The 13,307-nt window shown below is 46.7% G+C and overlaps 1 protein-coding gene and 1 non-coding gene across 8 annotated transcripts in view; both read right to left on the bottom strand.

Moving 5' to 3' along the window:
* The window catches only part of DPF2 (double PHD fingers 2), a 95,546-nt gene that overhangs the window by 24,729 nt on the left and 57,510 nt on the right, over positions 1 to 13,307 (bottom strand). The window lies entirely within an intron of this gene.
* Positions 5,425 to 5,540, bottom strand: LOC134971090 (U5 spliceosomal RNA). Its single transcript, XR_010190226.1, has one exon. It is a non-coding gene; the product is annotated as a U5 spliceosomal RNA (small nuclear RNA).

The raw sequence follows: 13,307 nt of genomic DNA, 5'->3' as shown, positions 1-13,307 counted from the left end.
TGCTGACAGTGCGCTTACATGATTTTCCGCCCAGCGAAGAATCCTGGTGGCTTCCGCCATTGCCACTCTGCTCCTTGTGCCGCCTTGGCAGTTTACATGAGCCACTGCGGTGATGTTGTTTGACTGAATCAGAACCGGTAGTTCGCGAAGCCAAGTCTCTGCTTGACGAAGGGCGTTGTATATGGCCCTCAGCTCCAGGACGCTGATGTGAAGACAAGTCTCCTGGCTTGACCAAAGACCTTGGAAGTTTCTTCCCTGTGTGACTGCTCCCCAACCTCGGAGGCTCGCGTCCGTGGTTACCAGAATCCAGTCCTGATTGGCGAACCTGCGACCCTCTAGAAGGTGAGCACTCTGTAGCCACCACAGGAGAGACACCCTTGCCCTGGGGGACAGGGTGATCAACTGATGAATCTGTAGATGTGACCCGAACCACTTATCCAGTAGGTCCCATTGGAAGGTCCTCGCATGGAACCTGCCGAAGGGAATAGCCTCGTAAGATGCCACCATCTTCCCCAGGACCCGAGTGCAGTGACGCACTGACACCTGTTTTGGCTTCAATAGGTCCCTGACCAGAGTCATGAGTTCCTGGGCCTTTTCTATCGGAAGATAAACCCTTTTCTGGTCCGTATCCAGAATCATGCCTAAGAAGGTCAAACGAGTCGCAGATACTAACTGTGACTTCGGGATATTGAGAATCCAGCCGTGTTGTTGTAACACCTTCAGTGAAAGTGACACGCTGTTCAACAACTGCTCTCGTGATCTTGCTTTTATGAGGAGATCGTCCAAGTACGGGATAATTGTGACACCCTGCTTGCGCAGGAGCACCATCATTTCCGCCATTACCTTGGTGAAAATCCTTCGGGCCGTGGAAAGCCCAAACGGCAACGTCTGAAATTGGTAATGACAATCCTGTACCGCAAATCTCAGGTACGCCTGATAAGGTGGATATATGGGAACATGAAGGTATGCATCCTTTATGTCCAGGGATACCATAAAATCCCCCCCTTCTAGGCTGGCGATGACCGCTCTGAGCGATTCCATCTTGAACCTTTTCAATTATAGGTTCTAGGATTTTAAATTTAAAATGGGTCTGACCGAACCGTCTGGTTTCGGGACTACAAATAGGGTTGAGTAATACCCCCTCCCTTGTTGAAGCAGGGGAACTTTGACCACCACCTGTTGAAGACACAATTTGTGAATTGCATTTAAAACTATCTCCCTTTCTGGGGGAGAAGCTGGTAGGGCAGATTTGAAAAACCGGCGAGGAGGCACCTCTTCGAATTCCAGCTTGTAACCCTGGGAAACAATTTCTATTGCCCAGGGATCCACCTGTGAGTGAACCCAGATGTGGTTGAAAAGTCGAAGACGTGCCCCCACTGGGGCGGACTCCCTCAGCGGAGCCCCAGCGTCATGCGGTGGATTTTGTAGAGACCGGGGAGGACTTCTGCTCCTGGGAACTAGCTGTGGATGGCAGCTTTTTTCCTCTGCCCTTACTCTTTTGTTTTGTTTTTATTTGACCGAAAGGACTGCATTTGATAATGTGGCGCTTTCTTAGGCTGTGAGGGAATATAAGGCAAAAAATAGGATTTTGGTACTTACCAGGTAAATCCTTTTCTTTGAATCCATAGGGGGCACTGGAGTACTCTTGGGATATGGACGGGCGTAGCCGAACAAAGGCACTGAATATTTAAATTTAGGACTCTCCCCCCCTCCATATCCCCGAGTACCTCAGTGTACTCTCTCAGTGTTTTTTACTGAGCGAACAGGAACTATATAGAGAGGTTGACAATGGAGAATACCTATAACATAACGGACAACAACAATGTTGACCCATAACCTTACTGTCAACTAAACAGTTGACACCATAACATAACGGACAACAACAATGTTGACCCATAACCTTACTGTCAACTAAACAGTTGACACCATAACCGATAGAACTTTATAATTTGAACCAATCGGTGAAAATGTGTTACCATAAGCTCCTCTGAGCTTAATATCAATCAAGTAAAACTTGTTACCCTAAGCTCCCTTGAGCTTAAAACAACCCAGGTAAAACTGCTCTGGGTGGGCGTCCAGTGCCCCCTATGGATTCAAAGAAAAGGATTTACCTGGTAAGTACCAAAATCCTATTTTCTTTATCATCCACTAGGGGTCACTGGAGTACTCTTGGGACGTACCAAAGCTTCCCTCGTGGGCGGGAGAGCTGTTTGATACTTGTAACAGTAGGCAGCCCAAAGCTAGATGCTGATGGCGCCACCATTCATAACGTGTAAACGTGCACAAACGTGGTGCACTAAAGGCTATGTAGCCGCGTCGTAGACGCTCCACGACCCGCTGGGTCTGACATTCCCACAGAACCTGTGGGATGAGCTATTACTGACGTAGGCGATTGTAACTTAGCCTTAAAGTAAGCCTGACTTGTAGTCATTATTATTATCCCACTGGATAATGTCTGCTGAGAAACTGGCTAACCCCAGTTGGCAGTATCATAGAGAACAAACAACGTATTCATATCACGTACTGTAGACGTTCGGGACATATATAAACGCGTAATGCGTGTACCACATTCAGAATTCTAGAATGTGCTGTCCACACAGGAACCACTATTGGTATATTGATGTGAAGAATACGAAAGCGGAATTCGTCCGAAGATCTGCTTTGTCATGAGAAAACTCAAATACGGTGGCTTGGAATACAAGGCACCCAAATATGAAAACAAAACCCTTGCCGAAGCCAAGGCTAGAAGAAAAATGTTTTCCAAAATGAGAAACTTAATCCCCCTTTGTTGTAAGGGTTCAAAATATGAAAACTGTAATCTGAACCCAACCTCAAGCCACCTGGCGCTGTAGGTGGGATAAATAGAGTCTGAACTTTGATTACACCTTGTAGAAAGATGTGTACAGACGCAATAGAGGCAAACGTCTTTGAAAATAAGTTTACCATACAGATACCTGCACCCTCAGTGCAGATAAACGCAGTTTTCCATCCCACCCCGTTTAACAGAATACGGGTAACTTGAAGGATGATGTCGGATACTTCCGAGGTTTACCACCTATGTAAGCACACGAAATTTTGTAATAATGAGCTGCCTTAAGCGGCTTACTAGCTCGTAACATGGTTGGTGTAACCGATACTGTAATGCTCCATTTCTTAAGATGGCGGTCTGAACCCTCACCCCGTCAACCGCATCTGCGGTACATAGGTAATAGGTACATAGGTAACTATGGGTAAAAGACCGTTCCCTGCTGTAACAGGTTGGACGTATTATGAGCGGTCAAGATCGTATGCAAGTATCCCTTGGAAAATCGAGAAGCAAACTTCTCCGAAACCCATGAGATACCACCAGTATGACTGTGACGACCTGTCTTATGATCCGTTTTGGCAACGGAGATAGCAGCTGAAAATGGTGATGCCAGCTACACGATGCTGAATGCCACATGAATGTGAGAGACTCCACCGCCACTGCCCTTGTGATCTGTTGTTTTGTACACATACTGAGCTTTTGTAATTGTGGCGAGATGCCATCATGTATATCTGAGGGTAACCCCCTTCTGTGGACTCACATATGAAACCCCTCTGGAATTAATGTCCAGTTTTCAGGATCCAAATCCTGACGGGTGAGATCATCTGTCTAACAGATGTCCACTCACGGAATGATCCCTTCTGAGCCATTGAGGATTCGAGTTACCTGGCGTATTGCCATGCGACTTCTTGTTGTGTATGCAACTGCCGTTGCGTTGTCTGACTGCCCCTGGTCAGACTGAAAGCGAAGCATGTAGTGCATTGTAAAATGCACGGAGTTCCAGGACATTTATCAACAGCAATCTGTCGTGTTTTAGAACCGCTGTCGCTGATCTTTTTAACTACAACTCCTGAACCTCTGCGACTCTCGTCCAGAGTATATACACCCTCGTCCCTCTGTGGGAACTGCGAGTTAAGGGCGGCGAACTAAATCGCTTTGAAAACGTATTATTATCTTAACAGGTGAATACACCAATGTACCGCTAGTGTGCTTTGCACTAATTACTAGATGTACATTTGTTCTTGCTGGTGTAGTAGGTAAATGTCTTTGATTTACCGTATTTATAATCTTATTTTGAACGTGATCTGCCACCGCAGTATACATTAGTAGCGCAAGTTAGAGGAACTTTGTTGAGACAGAGTTCTTATGAGCAGATCGTGTAAGATAGAGAAACTCTGTTGCGACAGAGTTCTTATGTGAGATGAGCTATCATCGTCCAACATCACTTTGGTAAAAACCCGAGTATAAGAACCGGTAGACCTGAAATGGTTAATGGTTGTGGCGATTTGCAAACGCTAGAACCTGTGATGAACAAACCGGAATGGGTAAATAAGCATTGTGAAGATCAAGTGCAAGTATGCAATTTTGTGGCTCCAATATGCCACAACTAACCGCAGCAATCTATTTTCAAACTGCAGTAAGTGACTTGCTGATTGAGACTGCGACGGAGCTGTATGGTTTTGTTACCCCAAACAAAGGGGAATAAGCAACCCTGACTCTGTTGGTGTACTACTGCCTGTATTCTAAAGACAGCTGAAACCCAGCAGAGACTAAATGGCAACCTGCCAAACCTGCAGTCTTGTCCTTGAATCTGTGAATAGCGGAGACCTCCCCGCAAATTGCAAAGACGCGCTTCCACAATTGGAAAAGAGGTCATGAAACCACTGGCTTGCTGACTTGTCGTTATAAGGCGTGAGTGTTTTGTACTACCGCCTTGAAACTGAAGTGTAAAGGGATTAAACGCCGGCACAAGTATTTCGTTTTGATACTGGATGCGGTAATGGCTGAATATCAAATTTAGGACCAAACAAAGTGTGGCCTTGTCGTGCTGGACTAGCGACGATGAAAAGTGATAATTGAAGTACCCGTCGTTAGAAGAAGCTTTACAGATATACTCTGCAGCTTCTTTTAACAGTAAGCTCATTGTTATTGACACAGACGCCCTTACCAATGGCGGATGGCGTCCTTTTGGAAACGATTAAATAGTGGTCAAAGTCTACTAAGTGTAAAAATGGAGACCTTGACTCACTGGTTTTTAGCAATGTATGTTGTCAAAAACCCCGCACTATATGAGTGCTGGTGTAATGCACCCTTCTCACTCGTAGTTATTGTGTGAGATCTGACATAGAATCGTGCATTAACCCTGGTACCCAAAGGGAATTGGCCCTTTGAAAAGACTTTAGTTAGAGCAGGCGGAGTACTTCGAGTCTCCGATGTTACCGCTCTTTGAATTTGAATTGCCAATGCTTAACATAGGATCTTTAAAGTTATTTTTAGTCTGCGCTAGAGCCTTACTAGCTATGCAGACCGACCCACAATAGGCAACGGATAGACACTTGCACGACTTATTGAAGTTCTTTTGTGTCATATATATATTTTTGTTGCTGAAAAGCATATTAAAGCCAGCCGTAGCCAGGCATCAAAAAAAAATTATATGAAACTCATGGTTATTTCTCTCTACGGACATCTTAGCAACAGCGAAAGATTTATTAGATCTGAAGAGAAACCAGAGTATTCTTTATGTGAAAAGCAGTTCACATGTGTGCAATCCGAACCAAATTCCCACTAACACCCCTTTGCCTCTAGTGGCTTAGAGATGTAGGGCAGGAATGTTCTAGAATTATGTGAAACCTGAACAAAAATTCCCACTAACACCCCTGCGCCTCCTTGTGGAGGAGAGGTGTATGTCGGAATGTTCTGGAATTCTAAACTGGAAGAACTGTAATGATTAAAAATGGCCCCCATACACTGAAAAGCACAGGACCTTTTTAATATATATATATATATATATATATATATATATATAGGCTTAATAGCCTATTATACAGGTAATATAGGCTTAATAGCCTATTATAGTGTGATAATCACAATCCAGTAATAAAACACTTATTACATTGTATGGCAGCCTACAGAAAAACAGGAAGCATGTTAAAAATGGTTGCCATTCATACAAATAGAAACATAGTTTAGGTCATGATCTGGTTAAAACTATGTTTTATTAACCCATGCAGTCTTGTGCTGCTGCTATGGCATTTACTCCCCCTCCCCTGCAGCTGCGCTGCTCCCATGTACCTGCAGCGGACGGGAACGAGTGCAGGGACCTAGATGAAAACCGGGTGCAGGGACCTAGCTGAAGCAGGAAAGCGCTGTATAGCGCCGGGGAGTTACGGTCCGGACGAGCGGGCGGCATGCCTGATTGATGTGCGGCCGCTCCGTCTCTCATACAGTAGTGGCCGTGGTAATCAGCGGCGGGCAGCGGATGGTAATGAGCGCTGGAAGAGCGGCCGGCGTCTATGAGTGACGTGCGGCCGCTCGGAGCTGTGCGCTGCTTCATCGTTGGGAGAGCGGCCGGCGTCTCTGAATGACGTGCGGCCGCTTGGAGCTGTGCGGGTACTTAGAGTAGCTGCTGGCGGTGATCTAGCTGCTGGCGGTGATCGTTGGGAGAGCGGCCGGCGTCTCTGAATGACGTGCGGCCGCTCGGAGCTGTGCGGGTACTTAGAGTAGCTGCTGGCGGTGATCGTTGGGAGAGCGGCCGGCGTCTCTGAGTGACGTACGGCCGCTCCGTTTGTAGATAGCGCGCTCGTTCAGCGGGGCCCCTGTAATCAGCGCAAACAGTAAAGCACACTTTCCCCCACAGCAGGGCGGCAGCGTGAGCTGACCGCCCTGACACCCCACTATACCTTGTGCCGCACTTGTAAGCTCCGTTCTGACGGTGCTTTCCTCCTGGCTGTGACGGGGCTTCTTTCTGTAAGCTCCGTCCAGCTCAGATCATCTTGGCTGTGACGGGGCTTCTCCTGTAAGCTCCGTACAGCTTCTCATCTTCCTTCCAGCTCTTTGTCTCATCTTGGCTGTGACGGGGCTTCTTTCTGTAAGCTCCGTCCAGCTTGCAGGAGACAGAGGCTGCCTGTGGCTGTGAGGGTGCTCTTTGTGAGGACCGACACGCCATGCGCTGCCTTGTAGCGCCTGTGGCTGTGAGGGTGCTCTTTGTGAGGACCGACACGCCATGCGCTGCCTTGCAGCGGCACTTTCCCGGACCCATGTTTTTCAAGAAACTGGGAAGGGAAGTGTAAAAATTAAAAATAAAAAGTAAAATAAAAAAAAAATCTCAAATGTGGGCATTCCCACAAGCCGATGTTCGTGCTGCGAGCACCGAAAAAACACAGAGAGTACACTGAGGTACTCGGGGATATGGAGGGGGGGAGAGTCCTAAATTTAAATATTCAGTGCCTTTGTTCGGCTACGCCCGTCCATATCCCAAGAGTACTCCAGTGACCCCTAGTGGATGATAAAGAAAAATTGATTTACCTGCCGTAGCTGTGGAGACCAGGTCCGAGAGACCTTCCCCAAACAATCCTCACCCTTGTAAGGTAAAACCTCCATATGCCTCTGAGTCGGCATCACCGGTCCATTGCCGGGTCCATAGGACTCGTCTAGCAGAAATCGACATAGCGTTGACTCTAGAACCCAGTAGGCCAATGTCTCTTTGAGCATCCCTCATATATAAGACAGCATCTTTAATATGACCCAGGGTCAATAAAATGGTATCCTTATCCAGGGTATCCAATTCCGCCGATAAGGTATCTGTCCACGCTGCTACAGCGCTACAAACCCAAGCCGACGCTATCGCCGGTCTGAGCAAGGTACCAGAGTGTGTGTAAATGGACTTTAAGGTAGCCTCCTGCTTGCGATCAGCAGGATCCCTGAGGGTAGTCGTATCTTGGGATGGCAGTGCTACCTTTTTGGATAAGCGTGTCAACGCTTTGTCTACCCTTGGGGAGGATTCCCACCTCATCCTGTCCTTAGCCGGGAAAGGATACGCCATAAGAATCCTTTTGGGAATCTGCAGTTTCTTGTCTGGAGATTCCCACGCCTTTTCAAATAACTCGTTCAGCTCATAAGAAGGGGTAAAGGTTACCTCCGGTTTCTTTTCCTTATACATGTGTACCCTCGTGTCAGGGACAGGGGGTTCCTCTGTGATATGTAAAACATCCTTTATTTCAATAATCATATATTGAATACTTTTAGCCAATTTTGGCTGTAACTTTGCATCATCGTAGTCGACACTGGAGTCAAAATCCGTGTCGGTATTAGTGTCTACTATTTGGGATAGTGGGCTCTTTTGAGACCCCGAGGGTCCCTGCGACATAGGGGCAGGCAGGGCCTGACTCTGCATAATTCCTGGACTCAGCTTTGTCCAACCTTTTGTGCAATAAATTCACATTAGCACTTAAAACATTCCACATATCCACCCAGTCAGGTGTCGGTGTTGCCGACGGAGACACCACATTTGCTCCACCTCCTCACTAGGAAAGCCTTCTACCTCAGACATGCCGACACACGCGTACCGACACACCACACACTCAGGGAAACCTCTTATCTGAAGACAGTTCCCCCACAAGGCCCTTTGGAGAGACAGAGAGAGTATGCCAGCACACACCCAGCGCTAATGACCCAGGAAAACACACACTATATGTTTACCCAGGTAGCGTTGTAATTATCTATTTGCGCCAAACTATGTGCCCCCCCCCCCCCTGTTTTAAAACCCTCTTTCACCGTGGTAAGCAGGGGAGAGTCCGGGGAGCTTCCTCTCAGCGTTGTGCTGTGGAGAAAATGGCGCTGGCGAGTGCTGAGGAACAAGCTCCGCCCCCTCAGTGGCGGGCTTCGGTCCCGCTGAAAAATTAAAAAACTGGTGGGGGATCTCTTATATAGAGTGCCCAGCCTGCATATATGCTTATTGCCAGATTTGGAGGTCCTTATTGCTGCCCAGGGCGCCCCCCCCCCTGCGCCCTGCACCCTTACAGTGACTGCTGTGTGTGCGCTGTGTGGGATCAATGGCGCACAGCGTTACCTCTATGAAGATCTGAAGTCTTCTGCCGCCTCTGAAGTGTTCTTTCTTCACATACTCACCCGGCTTCTATCTTCCGGCTCTGCGAGGAGGACGGCGGCGCGGCTCTGGGACGAACAGCGAGGGTGAGACCTGCGTTCCATTCCCTCTGGAGCTAATTGTGTCCAGTAGCCTAAGAAACAGAGCCTAACATTAAAGTCGGTCTGTTTCTCTCCCCTCAGTCCCTCGATGCAGGGAGTCTGTTGCCAGCAGGCTCCCTGAAAATAAAAAACCTAACCAAAATACTTTCTTTCCAGGAAACTCAGGAGAGCTCCCTGTAATGCACCCAGTCTCCTCTGGGCACAGTAATAAACCGAGGTCTGGAGGAGGGGCATAGAGGGAGGAGCCAGTGCACACCCATACCTAAAGTTCTTTCTTAGTGCCCATGTCTCCTGCGGAGCCCGCCTATCCCCATGGTCCTTACGGAGTCCCCAGCATCCTCTAGGACGTAAGAAAAAAATATTTATTTATTTTTTAATTTAAAAAAAAAGAATCAAGGTGTTCAAAGTATTGTTAAAATTAACTTTGATAACGGACATTTTTATCAGCCATGTTTCAAGAATTCAATATACATATAAAGAAAAATACCCACAGTCAAATACCTTTTTTCATGTGTTCAATAAACCTAATGTGTAGGCTTAATTCAGATTTACAAATCAGGCAATGAAATTAGCAACTATTGTAACGTAACATCATTGCTGTTTCTTTCCTTTTGCAGTTTGTGTGATGTGTGTAGTTTGCTGTGCCATGCTATGATTCATGGTGACACTCAAGTAATTTAAATTAATATTTAAGTTTCAGTATTTTAAAATAACTTTTAATTATGGTTTTTACTTTTTGTTTACTTGATATTTTTATTAAAATATAATAGTTATTATAGCTAGTTGATTGATACAGTAAAAAATAAAGACAGAATGAAGATGGTAATGATCACTTACTGAATAAATAAATTTTGGAGATGGTAACCACCACCTACTAAACAAATTAACTTCTGCGGGTATATAGTGAACGTGGGTTTCTTTTTGGAAAATTGATATCTAACTATCTGTAATAATGGTCTAAGAATCACCTACATCTGTTGCTCATTTACCAATTGCGCGAACATTGATTATATCTATTTGAGATATATGGGGGTTGTGCAACAGCTGTATGGTGACTTATTTCTGATATGCGTTTTAAATTGAAATTTTGTGTTTTAAATCAACACCGGCCGTGTGTATGTATGTTTTTTCTATATATGTGATTTTGCGGAAATAAAAATAATATAAAATTATTCCGATATGATAGCGCCTCATTAGTTTGTTTTTTTATTAAAATTCAATAAAAGAATGTAAAAAAATTAATCAGGATTTAAATAAAAAATAAAATAAAAAATAAGATTTTACTTACCGATAAATCTATTTCTCGTAGTCCGTAGTGGATGCTGGGACTCCGTCAGGACCATGGGGAATAGCGGCTCCGCAGGAGACAGGGCACAAAATTTAAAAGTTTGACCACTAGGTGGTGTGTACTGGCTCCTCCCCCCATGACCCTCCTCCAAGCCTCAGTTAGGATACTGTGCCCGGACGAGCGTACACAATAAGGAAGGATTTTGAATCCCGGGTAAGACTCATACCAGCCACACCAATCACACCGTACAACTTGTGATCTGAACCCAGTTAACAGTATGACAAACGTAGGAGCCTCTGAACAGACGGCTCACAACAATAACAACCCGATTTTTTTGTAACAATAACTATGTACAAGTATTGCAGACAATCCGCACTTGGGATGGGCGCCCAGCATCCACTACGGACTACGAGAAATAGATTTATCGGTAAGTAAAATCTTATTTTCTCTGACGTCCTAGTGGATGCTGGGACTCCGTCAGGACCATGGGGATTATACCAAAGCTCCCAAACGGGCGGGAGAGTGCGGATGACTCTGCAGCACCGAATGAGAGAACTCCAGGTCCTCCTTAGCCAGGGTATCAAATTTGTAGAATTTTACAAACGTGTTCTCCCCTGACCACGTAGCTGCTCGGCAGAGTTGTAATGCCGAGACCCCTCGGGCAGCCGCCCAAGATGAGCCCACCTTCCTTGTGGAATGGGCCTTGACAGATTTAGGCTGTGGCAGGCCTGCCACAGAATGTGCAAGTTGAATTGTGCTACAAATCCAACGAGCAATCGTCTGCTTAGAAGCAGGAGCACCCAGCTTGTTGGGTGCATACAGTATAAACAGCGAGTCAGATTTTCTGACTCCAGCCGTCCTTGAAATATATATTTTCAATGCTCTGACAACGTCCAGCAACTTGGAATCCTCCAAATCGCTAGTAGCCGCAGGCACCACAATAGGCTGGTTCAGGTGAAACGCTGAAACCACCTTAGGCAGAAAGTGAGGACGCGTCCGCAGTTCTGCCCTGTCCGAATGGAAAATCAGATATGGGCTTTTATACGATAAAGCCGCCAATTCTGACACTCTCCTGGCTGAAGCCAGGGCCAGTAGCATGGTTACTTTCCATGTAAGATATTTCAAATCCACCGATTTGAGTGGCTCAAACCAATGGGATTTGAGAAAATCCAAAACTACATTAAGATCCCACGGTGCCACTGGGGGCACAACCGGGGGCTGTATATGTAGTACTCCTTTTACAAAAGTCTGGACTTCAGGAACTGAAGCCAATTCTTTCTGGAAGAAAATCGACAGGGCCGAAATTTGAACCTTAATGGACCCTAATTTGAGGCCCATAGACAATCCTGTTTGCAGGACATGTAGGAATCGACCCAGTTGAAATTCCTCCGTCGGGGCCTTCCTGGCCTCACACCACGCAACATATTGTCTCCAAATGCGGTGATAATGTTGTGCAGTCACCTCCTTCCTGGCTTTTACCAGGGTAGGGATGACCTCTTCCGGAATGCCTTTTTCCCTTAGGATTCGGCGTTCAACCGCCATGCCGTCAAACGCAGCCGCGGTAAGTCTTGGAATAGACACGGTCCCTGCTGAAGCAGGTCCCGTCTTAGAGGTAGAGGCCACGGATCTTCCGTGAGCATCTCCTGAAGTTCCGGGTACCAAGTTCTTCTTGGCCAATCCGGAGCCACGAGTATCGTTCTTACTCCCCTTTGCCGTATAATTCTCAGTACTTTTGGTATGAGAGGCAGAGGAGGAAACACATACACTGACTGGTACACCCATGGTGTTACCAGAGCGTCTACAGCTATTGCCTGAGGGTCTCTTGACCTGGCGCAATACCTGTCCAGTTTTTTGTTGAGGCGGGACGCCATCATGTCCACCATTGGTCTTTCCCAATGGACCACAATCATGTGGAAGACTTCTGGATGAAGTCCCCACTCTCCCGGGTGCAGATCGTGTCTGCTGAGGAAGTCTGCTTCCCAGTTGTCCACTCCCGGGATGAACACAGCTGACCGTGCTAACACATGATTTTCTGCCCAGCGGAGAATCCTTGCAGCTTCTGCCATTGCCCTCCTGCTTCTTGTGCCGCCCTGTCTGTTTACGTGGGCGACTGCCGTGATGTTGTCCGACTGAATCAACACCGGCTGACCCTGAAGCAGAGGTTTTGCCAGGCTTAGAGCATTGTAGATTGCTCTTAGCTCCAGTATATTTATGTGAAGAGACGTCTCCAGGCTTGACCACACGCCCTGGAAGTTTCTTCCCTGTGTGACCGCTCCCCAGCCTCTCAGGCTGGCATCTGTGGTCACTAGGACCCAGTTCTGTATGCCGAATCTGCGGCCCTCTAACAGATGAGCACTCTGCAACCACCATAGCAGAGACACTCTTGTCCTTGTGGACAATTTTATCCGCTGATGCATCTGCAGATGCGATCCGGACCATTTGTCCAGCAGATCCCACTGAAAAGTTCGTGCATGGAATCTGCCGAATGGAATCGCTTCGTAAGAAGCTACCATTTTTCCCAGGACTCTTGTGCATTGATGCACAGATACTTTTCCTGGTTTTAGGAGGTTCCTGACTAGATCGGATAACTCCCTGGCTTTTTCCTCCGGAAGAAATACCTTTTTCTGAACAGTGTCCAGAATCATCCCTAGGAACAACAGACGTGTCGTCGGGATCAGTTGGGATTTTGGAAAATTCAGAATCCACCCGTGTTGTTGGAGCACTACTTGGGTTAGTGCTACTCCGACCTCCAGCTGTTCTCTGGATCTTGCCCTTATCAGGAGATCGTCCAATTAAGGGATAATTAAGACGCCTTCTCTTCAAAGAAGGATCATCATTTTGGCCATTACCTTGGTAAAGACCCGGGGTGCCGTGGACAATCCAAACGGCAGCGTCTGAAACTGATAATGACAGTTTTGGACCACGAACCTGAGGTACCCTTGGTGTGAAGGACAAATTGGAACATGAAGGTAAGCATCCTTGATGTCCAAGGACACCATAAAATCCCCT

The sequence above is a fragment of the Pseudophryne corroboree genome, chromosome 11 (genome assembly GCF_028390025.1).
Source record: "Pseudophryne corroboree isolate aPseCor3 chromosome 11, aPseCor3.hap2, whole genome shotgun sequence".
NCBI classification, from domain to species: domain Eukaryota; kingdom Metazoa; phylum Chordata; class Amphibia; order Anura; family Myobatrachidae; genus Pseudophryne; species Pseudophryne corroboree.
This window is presented reverse-complemented; position numbering and strand designations above follow the sequence as displayed.